This window comes from Puma concolor, chromosome D1 (assembly GCF_028749965.1).
Source record: "Puma concolor isolate L17-30 chromosome D1, mPumCon1.1.hap2, whole genome shotgun sequence".
Classification (NCBI taxonomy): domain Eukaryota; kingdom Metazoa; phylum Chordata; class Mammalia; order Carnivora; family Felidae; genus Puma; species Puma concolor.
Window position 1 is genome coordinate 34,735,879 of NC_141676.1, and position 15,966 is coordinate 34,751,844.

General features: G+C 35.7%; 1 protein-coding gene across 3 annotated transcripts in view; it reads right to left on the bottom strand.

Moving 5' to 3' along the window:
• Window positions 1-15,966, bottom strand: part of ANO3 (anoctamin 3) — a 440,478-nt gene that overhangs the window by 378,552 nt on the left and 45,960 nt on the right. The window lies entirely within an intron of this gene.

Here is a 15,966-nt window from a genome sequence, read left to right on the forward strand (position 1 = left end):
CTCTCTGACCCTCCCCTGCTCTCTCTCTCTCTCTCTCTCAAGAATAAACATTAGAAAATTAAAAAAAAAATAAAAAAAATAAATATGATATGTTATCACCCATGAAAGTGGAAATTGATAATAAGAATAAAACAACAACCAAAACAAGCAAACTTAACTTTCCACAGTATATACTGGTTGACTCAACATACTACTTCTAGGAATCAACACTGAAAAGTCATCTTCCAAAATACCACATACACAACCAAATATACACAATTATTCATTTGACATTCTTTATAAAAACAAAACATTGGGAACGTCCTTTTGCCTTTTTCTCATATGTAAAGAAATTTTGATAAATTATGATGCATTATCACAATGAAAGAGTGTTAGTACACAGCAATAAAAAGAAAGAGAATAGTATTTATGAAATGATATGGAGTGATTTCCAGGATATACTATTACTTAGAAAAAGCAATACGCTCAAGAGCATATACTGTATGCTACTCTTGTTTTATGAAATAATGGAGAACTAAGAAAATATATACATATGTGATCATATTTTTGTAAAAATAACACAGTAACAATAATTCAGAATTTAATCAAAGTGGGTGTCTACATAGCAGGGACAGAGTAGAAGGAATAGCGAAATGAATGCGACTTTGCTAAATATATTTTTGAACTTTTAATCATATTAGCATTTTATATATGCAAAGTATAATATTTGATCAGCAAGGATAAAGGGAAATAATAAAATTGAATAAGATTACATATGATTAATATTAAATGCATATCAAATTGATAACATAAGCACACTGTAGTTGGAGAGGAGGCAGAAAAAATAATACATTTGACCCAAATATTCAAACTGTACACTCGAACTGTACAAAAAAAAGTAAAGAAATCTTGAATATTAATGGTTGGTTTGTAGGTATGGTAGTCTTGAATGTAGTGTTCGGTGTGCTATAGTACTGAGAAAATACAAAAAATAATTGTGTGATCCAAAGATGTCACTGAGGGACAGGAGATACATAGACTGAGTGAAAGAGAGGAAAATATGGCATTGGACTGAAATTGTAAATATCCGGGCAATTTCATTACATATATTTAAATATATTTTCCTTGCACCGAACACTAAAAAGGCCTAACAACATTGAATCCTAAAAGCAACACATCTAGTTCTTGGAGCTTCCTTTCTAAATAGCAATACTCACTAAAAAGACCAGCTCTCTCAGGAAAACTGACTGATTCTAGCTCTAGATCTGGGAAAATTTAAGGCAAACCTAAGTCATCATATGTGTCAGACAGTAAAAGAGTACAGAAAACCTAATGGAACTTGTTAATGGACCCAGAAGCCCACTTGAAACAACAGGTGAAATTTGGGAAATTTGATCATCAAATGGAATTATGACAGCAGTGGATTATATTCCATTGAATTTAAAAAGAACAATAAAAATAAGAACAAAAAAACCCACATGCATGTATAAATTCACCAGAAGACATGTATGCTAGAATGTTCAGAAGAATACTTATATGTTGGTCTTCAAACTATCCAAATGTCCATTCACAATGGATTGGATATATAACCGGTGATATATTCACATGAGGCTATACTAAAAAGTAAGAAAATGAATTATCTACTATTCTATATAACAATATGGGTGAAATTGAAAAAAAAATATGGTGCTTCAAGTAGTCAGATACAAAAAAATACTATATATTATATAATTCTATTTATCTCAAATACAAAAAATAGGAGAAACTAGTAAACACTGCTAGATTTCAGAATAATGGTTACCCTTGACATATAACTATTGCAGGGAGCTGGAATGTGCTATAATGTTCTATTCTTAACCTGGAAGTTGATTACACCAGTGTGTTCAGTTTGTGAAAGTTCACTGAGCTGCATTATTATTATGATCAGTGTGTATATTAAAGTGTGGGTGTGTATGTGTGTGCGTGTGTGTGTGTGTGTGTGTGTGTGTTTTAATAAAAGAAAAAAACCCATGAGTCTCAGGTGATAACAACAAAATGTGGTGGTAAGGGGGAGATGAAAAAGCTCTACTTTACAGGAGAATGTCGTCTAAGAAATAAGGGATAATAAAATTTAAAAAGTCATTATGCAACCAGTGTTGTAATAATTGATTCAGGCAAGAGTAACCAAAGGATTCTACAGTATTGGATAAACATTGTGGAAGAGAATATTTACGCAAACTTCACAAATCATCCCACAGATTACTTATTAATTACAAAAGGGGAAAGGCACTTCTACAATCAAGAAGTCATGTGAACACCACCTTCACATGATGATAATAATTTACAACATCAAAGTGGGACCAATTTATATCATATGCCTCCTGATATAATGCCATAATAAAGACACCTTATATTTATAATTTTCTTGAAAATTATATTTAACTTTTTTTAAGATAAAATAATAGAAAAAATTTCTATTTGAGGAATTTCTGCAAGATAAATTACTTGAAATCATAAAAAACGTCAGTGTAATTAAAGACATACACAGTAAGAGAATCTTGATATTAAAGTAGTCTATTGAGGGGCGCTGGGGTGGCTCAGTTGGTTGTGTTTGACTTCGGCTCAGGTCATGATCTCACAGTTCGTGGGTTCGAGCCCCACGTCGGACTTTATGCTGACAGCTCAGAGCTTGTAGCCTGGTTCAGATTCTGTGTCTGCCTCTACCCTGCTTGCACTCTGTCCCTCTCTCTTTCAAAAATAAATAATCATTAAAAAAACTTAACTATTGATCTATGTGTCTATTTTTTGTGCCAGTATTATACTCTCTTGATTACTACAGCTTTGTAGTGTATCTTGAACTCTGGGATCATGATGCCTTCAGCTTTGTTCTTCTTTCTCCAGATTGCTTTGGCTATTGGGGGTCTTTTGTAGTTCCACACATTTTAGTATTTGTTCTAGTTCCGCAAAAAATGCTGTTAGTGTTTTGCTATGGATGGCACTGAATCTGTAGATTGCTTTACTCTGTAGGTAGTATGGGCATTTTAACAATGTTCTTCCAATCCATGAGCATGAAATAGCTTTCCATTTGTTTGTGTTTGTGTCATCTTCAATTTCATTCATCAGTGTTTTAAAGCTTATAGAGTTCAGGTCTTTCACCTCCTTGGTTAAGTTTATCACTAGGTATTTTATTATTTTTGGTGCAATTGTCAATGGAATTGTTTTCTTAACTTATCCTTCTGCTACTTTGTTATTAGTGTATAGAAATGCAACATATTTCTGTGTATTGATTTTGCATCCCTTACTTACTGAATTCATTTATTAGTTTTAATTGTTTCTTTGGTGGAGTCTTTTTAGAGTTTTCTATATATACCATGTCACCTGCATACTTCTTCCTTAGTAAGTTTTTCATATGTAGCCTTTATTGTGTTGATGTATGTTCTCTCTAAACCCACTTTATTTTTTATCAAAAACAGATGTTGTATTTTGTCAAATGCTTTTTCTGCATCTATTGAGGTGATCATATGGTGTTTATCCTTTCTCTTGCTAATGTGATGTATCATATTGATTGATTTGCAAATATTGAACCACCTTTGCACCCCTGGAATAAATCCTACTTGATTATGGTGAATGATTTTTTAATGTATTATTGAATTTAATTTGTTAAAATTTTTTTGAGGATTTTTGTATCTGTTCATCAGATATATTGGCCTGTGGTTTTTCTTTCTTCTTTCTTTCTTTCTTTCTTTCTTTCTTTCTTTCTTTCTTTCTTTCTTGTAGTCTGTATCTGGTTTGGATATCAAGGCAATGCTGGCCTTATAGAATGAATTTGGTAGTTTTCCTTCCTCTGTATTTTGGAATAGTTTAAGAATAGGTAATAACTTTTCTTTTAAATGTTTGGTATAATTCACTTGTGAACCCATCTAGTCCTGAACTTTTATTTGTTAGGAGTTCCTTTGATTACTGATCCCAATTTCATTACTTATAATTGGTCTGTTCAAATTTTTTATTCCTTCTTGATTCAGTTTTGGAAGATTATGTCTCTAGGATTTTATCCATTTCTTCTACATTGTCCAATTTGTCGGTATATAATTTTTAATATAATAATACTTTGTCTATGGTGTTGCTTATTACTTGTCCTTCTTCATTTCTAATTTTATTTGAGTTCTCTGTCTTTATTTCTTGATGAGTCTGGCTAAAGGTTTATCAATTTTGCTCCTTTTCAAAGAACGAGCCCCTGGTTTCATCAATCTTTTTTTTTTTCATTTATTTCTTCTTTCATCTTTTCTTTTCCTTACTTCTGCTGACTTTGGGATTTGTAAATAAACCTAAAAACTATGTGCAATGTATCATCTTGATTTTGTGTAGGATTAAAAAAAAAGGCTGTGAAAGATATTATTGGGACAGCTGGGAAAAATGAATGTGAAGCATTAATAATGTTACATTTCTTGACTGTAACATTTGTATTTAAGTTACATAAAAGAATGATGTTTTCTATAAGGAATATAAGCAAAAATATTTAGAATTGATATGATTACTGAAACTTGCACTTTAATTTTCAGCAAAATAAATAAAAAGGAAATATGGCAAAAATGTTAATTATCAATGCAGCTTGGTGATGTATGGAGGTGTTTGTTGTGCTACACAGTGAACATTATTGCATTTTTAAAAAATGAAATAAAGTGAAAAGAATAACAGAATAGCTTCTAGAATGGTTCTCAGGACTTTTGGACCCTGGAATCCTGGTATCCTTTTCTTTTCTATGTACTGGAGGATACAGTCTGACAATTCAGTTTGTGGGGATTCTCACTGTCTAATGTACATAACAAACATCAGAAAATTTTGTTTACATTGTGGATTGCTGTAGCCACCCTCAGAGATTTGTCTCTCCTTTGGCATTTCTTCAAGGTCTTCAAAATACAGTTCCCAGATCATGTGAAGTAGAGTCACTCAGGCTATCTGAAAAATGGAGATTCTTGCCCCAACCAAGAATTTAGGGCATCAAGAGTATCTGGAAGTAAAGTTACACAGTCTACCTTTTAACAACCTCATGGGGTGATGATTATATACAATAAGAATAAACACTAAAAATCGAGAAATGCTGGGCGCCTGGGTGGCTCAGTCAGTTAAGTGTCCGACTTCAGCTCAGCTCATGATCTCACGGTTCGTGGATTTGAGCCCCACATCAGGCTCTGTGCTGACAGCTCAGATCCTAGATCCTGCTTCGGATTCTGTGTCTCCCTCTCTCTGCCCCTTTCCCACTCATGATCTGTCTCTCTCTCAAAAATAAATAAATGTTAAAAAATTTTTTTTTAAATCGAGAAATGCAGCTGTATTATTCATCTGTGATTATTAAAGGGCTGTTCCTAGGAATATTCTGCTTATCTCAACAATAGTAATTGTCATAGCTATCATTTCTTTATTGCTTGTACTCACCTAAGCACTTTACATTTACCATTAGATTTAATCTTCCCAATAGTGCTCTGAGGGACAGACTCTATGTCCACTTCTAGCATGAGGAAATACAACTTCAGATGGTTTAACCAACTTGCTAGATGCTCTATAAACTCAGAAATAGTAATCCCATCCTGCTGTGTTAGACTACAAAGCCCAAGATTTTAACTGCTATTATGCAACTTTACATTAAAACTTTTTGGTAGATTATTGCTATAGATAAATGATTGTTAACTAGCTAGCTAATTATTAATGGATGAATGAAATTCACAAATACATAAAGAGGTAAACTGTGTGGGTGAAGTGATGAGCAACTTGGAAAGGTATAGAGAGAGTAAGTGCTATGGAACAAGATAGGAAGAGAAATGGAAAATTCTGCCCTGGAGGGAAATGTTTTATGAAGGGGAAGGTATATCTAAATGAGGCCTTGGAGATTAAGTAAAAGATTAACAGGTGGAGACCTACAGAGTAGATGCATATGGATGGAATAATATGAATGGAGAAATAGAGGTAGGAAAGCATGAAGATGGTAGAAGAAGCAACACACAAAGATGGCGGAACAGCATGGACATTTTTTGTGTGTCTCGTGTCCCTGAAATACAGCCAGACCAACACTAAACCATCCTGCACACCTAGAAAACTGACTGGAGGATTAACACAACAATCTGCACAACCTGAACCACAGAATTCGGCAGGTATGTGGCATGGAGAGGTGAACTTGGAGAGCAAGAGGCCATGGGAACGGAGGTGCTTTTGTGGGCAGAGAGAGGACGGAGATGGGGGGGGAGACAGGGGGCAGGGGGGCAGAATACGGGAAAAACACCCTTCCCCAAAACCAGCTGGAGAGAAAGTGGAAAATTGGAAACAGCCAGAGGGACTAAACTAAAAAGGGAGAAAGGAGAAAGGAGAGGGTTTAAATTCCACTGAGACTGTAAACAAGGGGAGCGCAAAGGCTGCAACTCCACAGCTCGATACCTGGCGAAGCTCTGGTGGGAAGAGCGAATCCCCAGGAACAGAGTGGGGTGCGGGAGGTTCTCGGGCCACATGGGGAGAAGCGGTTCCACTGCTGGAAGGAAATTTGGTAGAGACTGTTGAAGCCATTGGTTCCAGAAGACCCCAGAGAACGGCTACATTTGCTGGTGCTGGAACAGGTACTTAAGGATGAAGCCTGGTGCAAGATGTGTGTTGTGATTTTCCATAATCCCTGAAAAGTTGCTGCTACACTATCTCGCGAACATTGTCTGGGGTGGGCTGGCACCTGGCTGCAATCTTGGGGCACCGAGAGCATCAGGGTCCAGCAAGCGTTCCTGGGTGCAGCCAATATTCAGCCATTGCTCGTTCGGCCATTGTCCGGTGAGACCCTCCCACAGAGGGGTGGAACGTGTCAAAGCCGCAGTCCTTCAGAAGTAAGGGGCCGGGGAAAACAGCTGCATCTGAGACAAAACTTGGAAGAGAGGTACTGGCTGGGGCCTGGTCACGGACAGTGAAAAAGCAGGGAGTGGATGAAAGCTGAAGACAGAAGATGGGTGTGCAATTGCTGATCTGGGAGAATAGAGTTCTGATACTAGAGACTGGGTAGCTAGGTGATGCCATTTTCACCGCTCCCGCACATGCGCATATATACCTAACAGCGCCTCAGCACTCCACCCCAGTAGGCAAGCAGCGCCATCTAGTGGAGAACGGAGCCATTACAATGAGCTCCGCCCAACTGGGCCAATCTCGTTCTTCAAGAACGCAAGGCTCATCATCACCTAGTTAGTTTATGGAATATAAAGTGCTTCATAGTCTGACTCCTAAGGGAAAACAAAGTAATTTCAGTCCTATTTCAATCTGTTAGCAGGTCCATCTATTCAAATTTCTTTCTTTTTTTTTTCTTTCTCTTTTTCACTTCTTTTCTTTTTCCTGAATACAGAAGAGAAAAACTTCATTTTTATTTTCAATTTCTATTACAAATACTTCTCTTTAATTTTTTTACTATACTTTTTACTTCTGTGTAAATTTTTTCAAATTCTACTTTACTTCCATCATTTTATTTTAGTTTACTTCGGTGAATTCACTTTTCCAAATTTTCAAACAATTTCCTTTTTTTCTTTTTTTCATTTCTTTTTCTTCAATGCAGAAAGAAAGACTTAATTTTTACTTTCAATTGTTATTAAAAATATTTACCTTAATTTTTTTACTAGATTTATTGCTTTTATGTAAATTTTTTCAAATTCTATTTTACTTCCATCATTTTATTTTAGTCTACTACAGTGTATTCATTTTTTCAAATTTTCAAACGATTTCTTTTTTTAAATTTCTTTTTTCTCTTTTTTGTTTCTTTTCTTTTTCTTGAATACAGAAAGAGAAAAAAATCATTTTTATTTTTAACTTTTATTAAAAATATTTTTCTTTAATTTTTTCTACTATATTCCTCACTTTTGTGTAATTTTTTCAAATTCTATTTTACTCCCATCATCTCATTTTAGTCTACTTCAGTGTATTCATTTTTTCAAATTCTCAAATGATCGCCTCCCCCTTTTTTTTCTCTAATATGTCAAACCACTTTCAACACCCAGACCAGAACACACCTAGGATCTAGCATCATTTATTCAATTTTTGTATGTGTGTTTTTAATTTTAATATTTTTTTAATTTTAAATTTTTTATATTTTAATTTTTCTACCTATTTAACTCTTTTCCTCCCTTCAAAATGACAAAACGAAGGAATTCACCACAAAAGAAAGAACATGAAGAAATCACAGCCAGGGGTTTAACCAACCCACATACACGCAAGATGTCTGAACCAGAATTTAGAATCACGATAATAAGAATACTAGCTGGAGTCGAAAACAGATTAGAATCCCTTTCTGCAGAGATAAAACAAGTAAAAAATAGTCATAATGAAATTAAAATGCTATAACTGAGCTGCAATCACGGACGGATGCAGCTGCAGCAAGGATGGATGAGTCAGAAGAGAGAATCAGCGATACAGAGGACTAACTTACAGAGAATAATGAAGCAGAAAAAAAGAGGGAGATTGAGGCAAAAGAGCACGATTTAAGAATTAGAGAAATCAGTGACTCATTAAAAAGGAACAACATCAGAATCATAGGGGTCCCAGAAGACGAAGAGAGAGAAATTGGGGTAGAAGGGGTATGTGAGCAAATCATAGCAGAAAACTTTCTAACCTGGGGAAAGACAGAGATATCAAAATCCAGGAAGCACAGAGGACCTCCATTAGATTCAACAAAAACCAACCATCAGCAAGGCATATCATAGTCAAATTCACAAAATACTAAGGCAAGGAGAGAATCATGAAAGCAGCAAGGGAAAAAAAGTCCTTAACCTACAAGGGAAGACAGATCAGGTTTGCAGCAGACCTATCCACAGAAACTTGGCAGTCCAGAAAGGAGTGGCAGGATATATTCAGTGTGCTAAATCAGAAAAATATGCAGCCAAGAATTCTTTATCCAGCAAAGCTGTCATTCAAAATAGAAGGAGAGGTAAAAAGCTTCCCAGACAAACAAAAATTAAAGGAGTTGGTGAGCACTAAACCAGCCCTGCAAGAAATTTTAAGGGGGACTCTCTTGAGGGGAGAAAAAAATGAAAAAAAAAATGTATATCTATCTATCTATCTATATCTATATCTATCTATCTATCTATCTATCTATACACACACACACACACACACACACACACACACACACACACACACAGTAACAATGATTAAAAAGGACCAGAGAACACCACCAGAAACTCCAACTTTACAAGCATCATAATGGCAATAAATTCCTATCTTTCAGTACTCAGTCTAAACATCAATGGACTCAGTGCTCCAATCAAAAGGCATAGGGTAACAGAATGGTTAAGAAAACAAGATCCATCTTCATGCTATTTACAGGAGACCTACTTTAGACCTAAATACACCTTCAGATTGAAAATAAGGGGATGAAGAACCATCTATCATGCTAATGGTCAACATAAGAAAACTGGAGTAGCCATACTTACATCTGACAATCTAGACTTTAAAATAAGGACTGTATCAAGAGATGCAGAAGGGCATTATATCATAATCAAGGGGTTTTATCCACCAAGAAGACCTAACAATTGTAAACATTTATGCTCCAAATGTGGAGCACCCAAATATATAAATCAATGAATCAAAAACATAAAGAAACTCATTGATAGTAATACCATAATAATAGGAGACTTCAACACCCCACTCACAGCAATGGACAGATCATCTAATCAAAAAATCAACAAGGAAACAATGGCTTTCAATGACACACTGGACCAGATGGACTTAACAGATATATTCGGAACATTTCATCCTAAAGCAGCAGAATACACATTCTTCTCCAGTGCACATGGAAAGTTCTCTAGAATACACCATATACTGGACACAAATCAGCCCTAAGCAACTACAAAAAGATCGATATCATACCGTGCATATTTTCAGACCACAACGCTATGAACCTTGAAATCAACCACAAGGAAAAATTTGGAAAGGTAACAAATACTTGGAGACTGAAGAACATCCTCCTAAAGAATGAATGGGCTAACCAAGAAGTTAAAGAGGAAATTAAAAAGTATATGGAAGTCAATGAAAATGGTAACACCACAACGCAAAACCTCTGGGACACAGCAAAGGCGGTCATAAGAGAAAAGTATATAGCAATCCAGGTCTTCCTAAAGAAGGAAGAAAGATCTCAGACACACAACCTTACCTTACGCCTTAAGGATCTGGAAAAAGAACAGCAAATAAAACCCAAAACCAGCAGAAGACAGGAAATAATGAAGATTAGAGCAGAAATTAATGCTATCGAAACCAAAAAACAAAACAAAACAAAACAAAAAACAGTAGAACAGATCAATGAAACTAAAATCTGGTTCTCTGAAAGAATTAACAAAACTGATAAACCACTAGCCAGTTGGATCAAAAAGAAAAAGGAAAGGCCCCAAATAAATGAAATCAAGAATGAAAGAGGAGAGATCACAACCAACACAGCAGAAATAAAAACAATAATAAGGGAATATTATGAGCAATCATATGCCAATAAAATGGGCAATCTGGAAGAAATGGACAAATTCCTAGAAACATATACACTACCAAAACTGAAACAGGAAGAAATAGAAAATTTGAACAGACCCATAACCAGTAAGGAAATAGAATTAGTAATCAAAAATCTGCCAAAAAACAAGAGTCTAGGGCCAAATGGCTTTCCAGGGGGAATTCTACCAAACATTGAAGGAAAAGTTAACACCTATTCTCTTGAAGCTGTTCCAAAAAACAGAAATGGAAGGAAAACTTCCAAACTCTTTCCATGAAGCCAGCTTTACCTTGATTCCAAAAGCAGACAGAGACCCCACTAAAAAGGAGAGCTATAGACCGATTTCCCTGATAAACATGGATGCAAAAATCCTCAACAAGATATTAGCCAACCAGATCCAAAAATACATTAAAAAAATTATTTACCACGACCAAGTGGGATTTATACCTGGGATGCAGGGCTGGTTCAATATCTGCAAAACAATCAATGTGACCCATCACATCAATAAATGAAAGGACAAGAACCATAAGATCCTCTCCAAAGATGCAGAGAAAGCATTTGACAAAATACAACATCCTTTCTTGATAAAAAACCCTCAAGAAAGTAGGGATAGAAGGATCATACCTCGAGATCATAAAAGCCATTTATGAATGACTCAACGCTAATATCATCCTCAATGGGGAAAAACTGAGAGCTTCCCCCTAAGGTCAGGAACAAGACAGGGATGTCCACTCTCGCCACTGTTATTCAACATAGTATTCGAAGTCTTAGCCTCTGCAGTCAGACAACACAAAGAAATAAAAGGCATCCAAATCAGCCAGGAGGAGGTCAAACTTTCACTCTTCCCAGATGACATGATACTCTATATGGAAAACCCAAAAGATTCCACCAAAAAAGTGCTAGAATTGATTCATGAATTCAGCAAAGTGGTAGGATATAAAATCAATGCACAGAAATTGATTGCATTCTTATACACCAACAATGAAGCAACAGAAAGAGAAATCCAGGAATCAATCCCATTTACAGTTACACAAAAAAACATAAAATACCTAGGAATAAATCTAACCAAAGAGGTGAAAAATCTATACGCTGAAAACTATAGGTAGCTTATGAAAGAAATTGAAGACACAAAAAAATGGAAAAAGATTCCATGCTCCTGGATAGGAAGAACAAATATTGTTAAAATGTCAATACTACCCAAAGCAATCTACATATTGAATGCAATCCCTATCAAAATAACACCAGCATTCTTCACAGAGCTAGAACAAATAATCCTAAAATTTGTATGGAACCAGAAAAGACCCCGAATAGCCAAAGCAATCTTGAAAAAGAAAACCAAAGCAGGAGCCATCACAATCCCAGACTTCAAGCTAAGCTATACTACAAAGCTGTAATCATCAAGACAATATCCTACTGGCATAAGAACAGATACTCAGATCAATGGAACAGAATAGAGAACTCAGAAATGGACCCACAAACATATGGCCAACTAATGTTTGACAAAGCAGTAAAGAATATCCAATGGAATAAAGACAGTCTCTTCAGCAAGTGGTGCTGGGAAAACTGGACAGCAACATGCAGAAGAATGAACCTGGACCACTTTCTTACACCATACACAAAAATAAACTCAAAATGGATGAAAGACCTCAATGTGAGACAGGAAGCCATCAAAATCCTTGAGAAGAAAGCAGGCAAAAACCTCTTTGATCTTGCCTACAGCAACTTCTTATGCAACACATTTCCAGAGGCAAGGGAAACAAAAGCAAAAATGAACTACTGGGATCTCATCAAAATAAAAAGCTTCTGCAGAGCGAGGGAAACAATCAGCAAAACTAAAAGGCAAATGACAGAATGGGAAAAGATGTTTGCAAATGACATATCAGATAAAGGGTTAGTATCCAAAATCTACAAAGAACTTATCACACTCAACACCCAAAAAGCAAAGAATCCAGTGAAGAAACGGGCAAAAGACATGAATAGACAATTCTCCAAAGAAGACATCCAGATGGCCAACTGACACATGAAAAAATACTCAACATCACTCATCATCAGGGAAATACAAATCAAAACCACAATGAGATACCTCCTTACACCTGTCAGAATGGCTAACATTAACAACTCAGGCAACAACAGATGTTGGCGAGGATGCAGAGAAAGAGGATCTCTTTTGCATTGTTGGTGGGAATGTAAACTGGCGCAGCCACTCTGGAAAACAGTATGGAGGTTCCTCAAAAAACTAAAAACAGAACTACCCTACCACCCAGCAATTGTACTACTAGGCATTTATCCAAGGGATATAGGTGTGCAGTTTCGAAGGCAAACATGCACCCCCATGTTGATAGCAGCACTATCAACAATAGCCAAAGTATGGAAAGAACCCAAATGTCCATAGATGGATGAATGGATAAAGAAGATGTGGTATATACACACAATGGAGTATTACTCAACAATCAAAAAGAATGTAATCTTGCCATTTGCATCCATTTGTGGATGGAACTGGAGGGTATTATGCTAAGTGAAATTAATCAGTCAGAGAAAGGGAAAAATCATACAACTTCACTCATATGAGGACTTTAAGAGACAAAACAGATGAACATAAGGGAAGGGAAACAAAAATAATATAAAAACAGGGAGGGGGACAAAACAGAAGAGACTCATAAATATGGAGAATAAACTGAGGGTTACTGGAGGGGTTGTAGGAGGGGGGATGGGCTAAATGGGCACTAAGGAATCTACTCCTGAAATTATTGTTGCAATATATCCTAATTTGTATGTAAATTTTAAAAAAATTAAAAATAACTAACTAACTAACTAACTAAATAAATAAATAAATAAAAACACTGGGGTACCCATCAACATTGACTTTGATTCACACTGGACTCTTTTCCCTATTGCAATAGGATTACCAAACAAAATCTGTCCTCACCACTTTAAAAACAAAAACAAAAACAAAAAAGAAGCAACACACATTACAATATGTAAAGTAAATAGCAGAAGACAATGTTAAAAAAACAGGACTAGACACTTAGGTTAAGGGAAGATCACATTGGCCTTTCAAGGCTAGTTTAGTTGACCATTATTCATGAGGCAAATAAATGTTTACAACAGTTTCAATTACCATCAATCCCTCTTTCTTTGCTTTTGCTCCTTGCCTGAAATATCCATCCTTTGACCATGTGCTTGGAAAACTATGCATCCTTCAAAATTCATTTCAAATGTCATATCTTTTCTCATTCTCCTTGAAAGCTCTCTATTCTGCATCTCACCCAAAAGCTTTAGTGCATCTTACTTATCTTTGTCCTCACAGAATTATATTCAACCCGTTATTTTAGTAAAGTAGTTGAAAGTTTGGGCCCTGGAGTCGAGATACTACCCGGGTTAGAATTCCAGCTCCACCACTTGCTTTCTGAATAACCTTAGTTAAGCGATTCAAACCCCTTGTGCCTCAATTCCCTTCACTGTAAAATTGAGATTATTAGTATTACCTGACATGATTATAGGAATTATTAACTTAAGTAAGCTTTATATGGTACTATATTAGTTTCTGTAATGCTTTGCAAATACCATCTATTACTTGCTACTATATTGCCATTTATCGTTTGAAGAAAGTTATTGGTCTACATGTTTCTTACTGAAGAGTAATTTCTTTAAAGGCAGGAATATATGTGGGTATAAATGAGGAAAACATTATGAGGAGAATATTAATGTGTGCAGAGTTATTATGCTATATATTTGTCAGCTAGGTGTGTTAAGAGTTTTAGAGTAAGAAAGTGAGAATTCTGTGGCGAAGCTTAAGACCCCAGACTAAATCAGGGGCTATATTTTGAGGCAAGAAGCCTTTTTTAAGACCTATGGCACTGGGGTTAATTTTCCATCTAAATCCAGAACGTTCAACAATTGTATTTCAGGAATGTCCATTATTAGGATGAAGCATAAACTTCAATATAAGCTATCTTGTGCAAGAAATTTTATTTATACATACACATGAAATTAAAAAAAAATTGACTTTTTGTGGAACCTCCATACTGTTTTCCAGAGTGAGCTCACCAGTCTACATTCCCGCCAACACTGTAAGAGGGTTCCCTTTTCTCTGTATCCTCGCCGACATCTGTTGTTTCTTGTGTTGTTGATTTTAGCCATTCTGACAGGTATGAGGTGATCCCATTGAGCTTTGATTTGTATTTCCCTAATGATGAGTGATGTCGAACATCTATTCATGTGTCTGTTAGCCATCTGGATGTCTTCTTGGAAAAATGTCTATTCATGTCTTCTAACCATTTTTTAACTGGATTATTTTATTTGGAGTGTTGAGTTTGATAAGTTCTTTATAGATTTTGGATACTAACCCTTTATCAGGTATGTAATTTGCAAGTATCTTCTCCTATTCAGTTGCCTTTTTGTTTTGTTTATTACTTCCCCACTGTGCAGAAGCTTTTTATCTTGATGAAATCCCAATAGTTTATTTTTGCTTTTGTTCCCCTTGCCTCAGGAGACATATCTAGTAAAGTGTTGCTATGGCCTATTCCAAAGAGGTTACTGCCTGTGTGCTCCTCTAGGATTGTAACAATGTGGATGGGGCTAAGAGTATTATGCTGAGGGAAATAAGTCAGTCAGAGTAAGACAAATATTATATGACTTCACTCACATGTAGAATTTAAGAAACAAAACAGATGAACCTAGGGGGGAAAAAAAGAGAGAGGCAAACCATAAAATAGACTGAAGTTTGCTGGAGGGAGGTGGGATGGAAGATGGGCTTATGGGTGATGGGTATTAAGGAGGACACTTGTTGTGATGAGTGATGAATAACTAAATTCTACACCTGAAACTAATACTACACTGTGTGTTAACAATGGAATTTAAATAAAAACTTAGAAAAAAATTAAATACAAATCTTACATGATTAAATAATAATAATAATTCGATAAATAAAAATGAAAACAAATTGAAATGTTAGTTGCCAAAGTCACTGTTGCCCATGTGAAGCATCAGGTTACCTCAGTTCTGGGAGAACATACGAATGTTTTGCAGTATTTTTTCTGGGTCTTCCAGTTCTCCTTACGGTGTTGAATCTGGTCTTTGTGTTTAAGACATAACTTCACGTTTGAAGCCTGAGGAATCTCACACAGGATATTCAAGTGTAATAAGATGTCTCTTTTCACAGTGTGGCAGTAGCTTAAGTTTGGGTCAAGGGAATTATTAAGCTGCCATCACACAGAAGAAATGTGACTCACACCATTTACCCAGGCATTGGAAATAAAAAAAGAGTATATCTAAAGAATTCATTTTAGCAAAGTTTGATTCCAATATTTCATATTTCTGGGGACCAATTTCAATAAAAAAGATTCCCACAAAGCAGAGGAACATGGGGGCAAGGTGCTATGTTGGCGCTTTATATAATTTCCAGCAAGTAGTTTTCAGCACTCATATGCTTAGCATCTTTGAAATAGCCCAGTGTTTCATTTCTCTATAATAGCACTGAAAATGGGTTTCTGAAAACAGTTATACTATCAAGGGAAGCACTGGTA